Source organism: Silurus aristotelis (assembly GCF_946808225.1).
Source record: "Silurus aristotelis genome assembly, chromosome: 22".
In the NCBI taxonomy this organism is placed as follows: domain Eukaryota; kingdom Metazoa; phylum Chordata; class Actinopteri; order Siluriformes; family Siluridae; genus Silurus; species Silurus aristotelis.
Genome location: NC_139595.1, coordinates 19,541,571 through 19,550,638, shown reverse-complemented (window position 1 = coordinate 19,550,638; position 9,068 = coordinate 19,541,571).

Here is a 9,068-nt window from a genome sequence, read left to right as displayed (position 1 = left end):
CACCGTATAGCTCTGTGGAGGAGACACGTGAAGGATATTCACTGCGGAGCTTAGGGACATTAAGTTTCAGCAGTGGCCTGGACTCTTGTACACTTTCTCCATCTGTAATAAACATTTGATGTGCTGGAAGGAATCTGTGAGAGCCTCAGAAATATATAAAATGCAGAACAAAAGTGAACTGATACACAAAATAAAAATTAAGTGTGAAATATTTTATTCACCTTTTACAGATGTACTCGGTGAGCTGAGACACGTCTGGTGAACGTACCGAAAATCTTCTCTTTATATCTGGAAACCACCTGATCTTCTCTGCCATATGTGGTTCCTCCTCAAACTGTTACACCAAGTCGGAGGCACACAATAGTTCAAGACGTCTTTGGATGCGGTGGAATGAAATGAATTAAACTACGAGACCCAAACCTGTTCCAGCATGAAGATGCCCCTGTGCACAAAACCAGCTCCAAGAAGATCTGCTTTCCATGGGTTGGAAGATGTGGAAGATCTCCTTCTCCAAAGCTCCATCCCTATTGAACACGAATGAATGTAAACGTTGAGTCCACTCCAGGCCTCCTCACCTTCTCACCTCCATCACTACCTGACTTTACTAACATTTATCCAGGTAGTGAATCGAATCTCCACAAATTTTAGTGGAACATCTTCCCAGAAGATCGAAGCTATTCAGCAAATGGAGAATAAATGTGAAACAGTATGTTCAAAAAGAAACACATACCAATCTTATGCTCGCTAGATGGATCTATCTATCTATCTATCTATCTATCTATCTATCTATCTATCTATCTATCTATAATTTTTCATTTGCATCTTGAGTTTTTGTCTTTTCTATTTTTAGGTTAAAACCAAAGGTTCACAATAATATGCCAGTTTCCAAATCTATATACACAGATGTGTGTGTGTGTGTGTGTGTGTGTGTGTGTGTGTGTGTGTGTGTGTGTGTGTGTGCATTGATTCTCGAAACACATTACTTTTTCATTTTTGTATCTTCACAACCCTGCGCTTCAGGTTGCGAACACAAACCCTGGTTAATTTTCAACAAAGAAAGTCCTGCAGATTCCTCAGAGGAGGTGAGATTCCTGTTGTCCCGGCGCGACTCATCAGCCGAGTGTGAACTGCTGCTCCTTCTCTGAAGAAATGCACGTCACATCGTACAATATTTAGACGCAGACAAAGTGATTGTTATTTAAGTCGTCTATAACAAATAAAATAATGAATCTGATGTCCAAAGATGCAGAAGCAGTTTAAATTACACCCCAAACCACAGTGAACATCACAGATCAATACTTTAATTATAATAAAATCCACTGGAATCTATAGACATTCAGGAGCTGCTGAGCTTCTTCTCTGCTGGTACTATGCCTTCACTTCTTTTTCCTTCACTTCACCTTCCTGTGGTGTTTTGCCTTCAGCTTTACCTTCAGCACGTGAAATGCAGCTGAATAGGACTCGGCTCAGGTGGCTGACTTGGCCATTATAGAACTTTCTACCTTTTTCGCCTTAAAAAAAAAAAAGAAAGTTAGCTTCAGGTCATCATTGTCCATCTTCACAGTGAAGCATCATTTAATAGGTTTCCTTCTTTGAAGCATTTGGTTGGAGCAGATAAATACAAAACTGATAGTTCTTAGGAAACCAGTTCCACAGACGTACATGCCTACAGATTACACTTCAGATCTTCATCAGGTTCTTCACTCCTACATACTTCTTCTCGTTCCATCTGTTTAAACATTGTTCCAGATGTTTTTTTTAAAACCAACTCTAACCTCAAATGGCTGTTTCTAAAGGTTCCACCTCTCTGTATTTATCAATGTATTGGTGAGATCTTTTCTTTGGTTTTTGACTTTGATACAAATACTGACATACCTCCATACCTACACACATCTACTACCTGGAGGGGTTTACTAATCTGATTAACTGCTGTAGAGAGTTTATTTTTTTATCAACAGGAAAAGAACTCTTTAATCACCGACCACACGTTTTTCTCCTGAGGTCCTCCAGGTCCTCCTGGTGTGGAAAGAGCTGATTCATCTTTTACCTATTGTTTTCCACATATCTCTGATGGGTTTGTTCTGATCATTCAGACCATTTCTTCACTCGCTCTTTGGACTTAATAATGACGGTTTTCAGCAACAGACTTCAAAAGCAAATGACGCACTTGAAAAAAACTTTTTTTATTTACCAGTAAGTGAAATGATGAGAAAATGACACACACTTGGCTACTAAACAGCGAAGCAGCCAATTATCCAATATATAAAAGATGTGAGTGTGTGTGTGTGTGTGTTTGTGTGTTTGATGGTGTTAATTATCCTTACAAACACAGCTAAATTTCTACACTTGAGCCTAGACTACACTTCGTCTAGACGGACCTACTAACTCAGTCCTGATTGAAACCGACAATGGCGGAGAAAAAACTCCCACAGTACAGCCAATTTTTGTGATTGGCTGCTGGCAGAGTGAGTGAGAGATTAGAAACTCTCTTTGCGCCCAGTTCATTCAATAAATTCAATTTACTGAATGAAATTGAATTGACTAGCTGCGCTCGGGGAGTTGAACGTTAACCGTACGGGAAAAAGTCCAAGCGTGTTGATTCTGTCTGACACAATTTTTAAAATGGTACGGATATATTTCAGTTCATTAAAGTCATTTTGGAAATGTTTCCTCTATTTATTTCTTTTGGACAGATTTGCTAGGCATGTCGCAGCGCTAGCTTTAGCGCCGCCGAAAACATTTATACTTTATACAGAAACCGGACTTGGCTTTAGGGTCGATACTGTGGCGATAAGAATCGCTCTAAATTTTACTCTAATTTAGACAAACAATCAGGGGCTAGTCATCGAAATAAGTAAGAAATCAATAATAAAGCAAATGTTAGGAAGCTGAATCCATTACATTCATTGAAGAAATAATTTCAGAAGAATGCACCTCATCACACCATACCTATTATTCTGACTAATAATTGTTTTTATCCATTTTTACTTATATTTAAAGTCCCAGCTAACAAAAAGAACTCATTCCTGTTCTTAAATTATTGTTAGAAATAAATCGCAGCTAAACTTCTTACTGCTAAAGTGAGTGAAGTTCAGACTGGGTTCTGTTTTTGTAACTTTTTCCCCACTGGCACTGGAGACTCCTTCCTTAAATGATAAAATTGTCTAAAATAGAAAATGTTGCATGTGTTTCTTTAGTATAATTTTTTGCGTGTTGCGTAGTACAGTACGAGTTCCTTCGCACGAGTTGCTGTTATTATGGAAACAGTAACGATGACATTACGGCAAACGTGTTAATTGATATCAGTTAACGCATGTCTGAGAAAAGTACACAAGAGAAAAAAAGTCTCTATTTGTTATTTTCAACAAGTCACCGGAGCGTCCTCATCAGCGCGGTAAGCACCGGCGACCTGGATAATAATGCGGAAATAAAACAAAAAACATGAGCGACGTTCGTCTCGCTCGTTTCAGCATGGACGTGATTGATCTGCTCAAAGGCGCATGTTGGCGGAGTGAAAGCAGCACACACTGGATGTATTCTTCGTGATGTAATTGTGGCACAGCTTGTGATTTTCTCTGACTTGACGACTGCTGATGCTGCAGAAACTCTCTCTCGAGTCAGCGCTCGGTGTTTAAGAAGTGCTTATTTGCAGGAAAAAAAATGGGTAGCGGCCGCGGCGGTGGCAGCGGAGGAGGGTGGGGGGGGGACAAGAATCAGATAGACGCGTCCTGATTTGATGGGGACGGAATTGAGCGTGGCACAAATACACAAATGAGGAAAGAACAGAAGAAGAAGAAGAAGAAGAAGAAGGATGTTCTGAGGAAAGCTAAAAATATCACTCCAGTGCAGATCATTTAATGGATTCGCTTAGCTATAATCTGGCTAATCCATATAGACTGGATAAACGTCTAGATTTCTTATTTATTTTTAAAATAGAGTTTGTACTGGAAATGAAGGAGTGTTTTTTTTTTTTTTTTTTTACTTATCACAGATTACTTTAGTGATGCACACCGAGAAAGCAGATGTTCCGAGTTAACAGCCAATCTCACGGCTTGGCAGCTGTTCATGTTTTTATTGCTCTGAGTGCTATATATCTAATCGGAGCTAGCTGCGACGGGGACGTGGTGTACATGCTCTGTCATTCTGTCATATGCACGTATACATGTATAGGGAGCAAAATGATGTGGTGGTGGCGTCAAAAATGGCGTCAGTAAAACGTCAAATATTCCTGAGCCACTGCTGAAAATGTCAGGGCGGTTTGAGGAAAGCAAATAAGCCATCTGCATGCTAAAAACGACTATTGTTTCTTTTTGCTAATCAGCCCTGGCAAATGTGAATACTTCGGAGGATTCGCGCAAAAGCTTAAGGACAACACGCTTTAATCCGCTTTAAATCAGAACCAGCATATTGCCTGAGACGGCAAAGGCAGAGTCAAGGAGCGAATGAATAATAATAAGCCCCGGATCTGTTCTTTAATTCAGTGAAGAACACGTGGAAGCCTCTCGAACGTGCACGCGGATGTGGTTTTATATTTATTTATTTATTTATTTATTTATTTTTGACTCGTGAACCAAGGGATCAGTCGGGGGCGCTGCGCTTTCTAGCCTTGCCCTTGATGAGATTTGAGAGTTTTCTGAGAGCGGCTCATTTGCATGTGTTTGCAATGCAGTGTGTCGAGAGGCGCATTTTTAAACCCCCCCCCCCCAACCCCCACCAGCATGCCGCTGCTCGGTCTCGAGCGTGATCCGGGACGAACAGAGCGAGAAAAATCAGCAGGACCGAACCCGGCTCCTCCGACACAATGAGATTTCTAGTCTCGGCGAGGGAGCAGATCGGAGCGACCCGGGGCGACGACTCTGCACCAGTGCAGGAAATTTATTAGACGGGTCTCTCAAAGGAGTGTGTCATGTCATGTTTGTTGACCGACTGTGTATGGGGTTTGGAGGCTGAAAAAAAGGAAAGAAAGACAGCCCCGAGACGCTGAGACGCAGTGATTCATGTTGGTGTTGGGTTAAAGGGAAAGTTCAAAGTGTTTCAAGATGAAGTCTGGGAAAAAAACTTCCTTGATTGACTTCTTGCTGGCTGAACGTTAGCTGAAGAGAGCAATGCAGCAGCGCTTTAGTGTTTCGGCTTGTTTCGGTCAGGAATGTAGCTTGCCTGGCTGCATTGCATTCTGGGTCTTTAGGTTCAGCATTGGGTCCACTCATTTTATTTTATTTATATATATATATATATATATATATATATATATATATATATATATATATATATATATATATATATATATATATATATATATATATTGTATTAATGAAATAAGTTACTCTGGATAAGAATGAATATTGCAAAAAAAAAATTTCAGCCTTTTGGTTCTAGCTATTCTGCTTTATGAATACAATTTTATCTTCATTAGCAAAAACAACATAAAAATCAGCAGGAATTCTGACAGGAACAGTGTAGATCAGCGTCTCTCACTGAACAGAGCGATGCAGCGGTGCTTTAGTGTTTCAGTCTGTCCAGCATTTTTTCCTTCTAACCTGTAAACCTTTACCCCCTATAATGCAGTCAGTGGCAATGTGATTGCCCTCGTTGCTCTTGTAGACCGTTGTAGACTAGCCAACCCTCTGCCCTGAATCATATGGCTGTGTTGCATTAAGAGTCTTTGTGACAAGTGTTTGTTGGAAATAAATTGTAAAAGAAAAGAAACTCTATAGTGTTTTTTTATTTATAAGTTACCAACAATTGTTCCTGCGCAGGCAATAAGAACGTGTGATAAAAACCCGCTAACATCTCAGAGGAACAATACATCACAGATTAGCACCAAATGATTAATCAGATCACAGACGTATCAATGCTAACGTTTTTACCTTGTTTCAGAGAGGAGTTTTCCTTTAAGTGCTTATAAAGTGGGTTCAGCTCAGCATTCAGGGTCCTGATTGTTAGAGATAAGGCTATCGAGGCGGGTGATCAGGAGGGTTAACGTATTTACACCACGGTTAGGTTTTGGACCTCCTGAACGTAATCTGGTTAGTGGATTGAATGAGCCGTCTCGCCTTTGATTCGATGTCGGTGAGGACGTGAAAAACGGAGTAAATTCTCAGAAGGAGCGTCTTTTTCTCCATGTAGAGAAAAGAAGGAGAAGCGTGAGGGAGTTAGACGGCTTCTTTTGTCTACTGTCCGTTCGAGGTATGCCTCCTGCTGCACAGCGAGAGACGGATTAATGACCCCCTGAACTCCCCCAGATGGACAGAGTCTGCTGTGTTATTAAATCCTCAGCTGTTTTTTTCTGCTCAGACCTCTGGCACATACTGTATATGCGAAGTGTAAAGTCCACAAGAATGTTTTCCCCAAATCGCGTTCCTCGGTTAATAAAGTCTTTAGGAACTATGGAGCTGGAGTCAACTGGAATTCAAGAAGAGAAGAAACAGCTTCCATCCCTCACCATGTCCTAATTAGCTAGCTATAGCATTAATGTACTGGAGTTGACAATTCACTGACTGCATGTGAATGTGGAACAGCTCTACAGCATGCGGATTATTTAATGCCATGATCACTGAGTTAATAGAAACATTCATCAGTCGACTTTGTGGAGTTCAGTCTAATTTTCATCTGTACTTTTTCCAGCCTGGTTTCTACTTAGCACAAAGTTTAAATCACATTATTGTATCAGATGTATTTGGATGCAGGAGCAATACATTTCCCATTTGCTTGAACTAGGAGACCAAACCAGCTCCATGAAGATCTGCTTCCCATGGGATGGGACAAAATCTAGTGGAACATCTTCCCAGAAGAGTGGAGCGCATTATAACAGCACATGGTGAATGTGGAACAGGACGTGTAAAAGCACACACCGATCCAATAATGTAGCTAGATTTAGTGTTATGGAAAGTCCTGCGTAGGCTTGATGTACACGCAGACGATAACATGCACTCCCCGGGGTACACGCCAAAACACGAGCCTGATTAACGCCGATCTCCCTCCGTCTCCGCTCGAGAGATCTCGCTGAAGAATCTGGGGTTATGTCTCTAATCTGGCAGCATTACTCGTCGGCGAAGGGATTACGCAGCGACAGTTTCAAGAGGAGAAGAAAGATGTAATGCAGCGCTTAAGCCGTCGTCCCTATTAAAAGCAGAAGTGTGAGGAGCGCCGCTCCGCCCGCTAAACATTTCATAAAAGTCGATGGATTTTCTAAATGCAAATCAGGATATTTGTATCCCGTCCCTCAGGAAAATCACTTTTCACACTCATGTGCTTCCGTCTCTCTGATGGGTGCTTTTTTCTCCCGAAAGAATCCTCCAAGGCCGGAGGGTTGATTAATCCCGGAGGTACATTTAAATCCAGCTCTAAATTAGTGCCGAAAAAATGAGAAAATTCTTTAGCCGGGAGTGCGGACTGATTAAAAGTCCTTTTCAGGTGTCAATGATTTACAAAAACTACCGAACTTAATCCTCTTTTTTCCTTCTTGTCGAGGCCCACTCCAATGGCTTTTTTTAAGGACCACGGCTGAGTTAAAGTGGAAGAGGAAGGTAATGACCCACAGAGCTTTTACTTCAGACAAAAGGAAAATAATTAGATAGCGGCAGGGGAAAGAAGGGGAAGGGAAGAGGAGGTGGTGCTGGGGGATAAAGTAAAAAAACTCAGCAGGTAAAATAAAATGGTCTTCTCAGAAAGAGGAACGCAGTGAGAAAGATTACTGCCTATAGACTCTCTTGTTTATTGTGGGTTAAAATTGAGGGGGGGGAAAGGAAGAGGAAGGAAAAGCCACAAATTCACGAGTCGCTGCTTTATGTTCAAGCTCAGGCAATCCCACGAGGGCGACAAAATTAGTTTGGTGCACTGTAATTAACTTTGGTGCAACCTTTGGCCGTGGAGTGCAGTCGACCCTGCAGTTTCTTCTTCTCAGCTTTACCAGTGGCGGCTGTATCACTCTCCCCTCAGACAAACAGCCCAGCTAACACCATTACAGAGAGCGACACGGCCTCAGCTCCAGCTTCACGGCTTTAAAACAGGTTTCCATCTAACTTCATCACCAGACGATTAGCAGGAACGTTAACCACAACATCAATGACCTGAGAGCTTTTATTAGACTCTGATTAGTTACAAGGTTTATTAATGTTCCTTACACAATGCTTAGTGTGAATAGTGGATTGTGATTGGCTGGAAGGAGTTCAGCTGTGAATAGTGGATTGTGATTGGCTGGAAGGAGTTCAGGTGTGAATAGTGAATTGTAATTGGCTGGAAGGAGTTCAGGTGCGAGTTCAGAGTGTTGGTTGTTTGTGTTAGTTAGATGAATCTAAATGAAGGTGGTGTTTATCAACAACTGTAACCATAGAAAAATCCAGTTCCATCCAGAGTAAAACAGTAACTGTACACGTTTCCTAATGACCTCACTGAGCTCCATGGAGGAGTTTTGCATGTGGTGGAACTTATATGGTGAATACGGGGATTTTCATTAACAGCTCGAGGCACAAGATAAATTTGGAGGAGAAGTGGAGAAGAAAACGTTCAAATGAGGAACAGAACAAAAAAACAGCACCAGGTTTTAACTCCAACAGCTTCATTATTAGTAGAAACATGATTATTTATTAAATGTGATCTTCTGGCACTTCTTTATCTCTGGGTGTGATTTCAGCAGAATTGTAGATGTAACGAGTCGTATATAAAGTGAGTAATGAAAATGAAGCGTTATTGTGAAGTGACCATGGTATCAGGTGATAATCCATGATTAGGTGTGAGAACTTGTACAGCATGAAGAGAAGCATAGATACTAAAACTGTGACCTGAGCTGAGCTGAAAACCCCATGAAAACACATCAACAAAAGCCTGACAAACACACACAGAACCTCAGACTTACAAATAAAGGTGTGTTAATTAGTGGTAAGTAGGAACAGGTGTAGAGGTGGTGACATGTGACTATGATATAATGTGCAGGGGCTGATGGTTAATGTAGTATAGACCTGATTATCACTAACATCACTAACACTGATACATCATCATTTCTATTCTCCAGTGTCGAGGCTATGTAACAGTCAGTAAGATCTTTTCACTGGAGAGTTTGTGGAACCTGA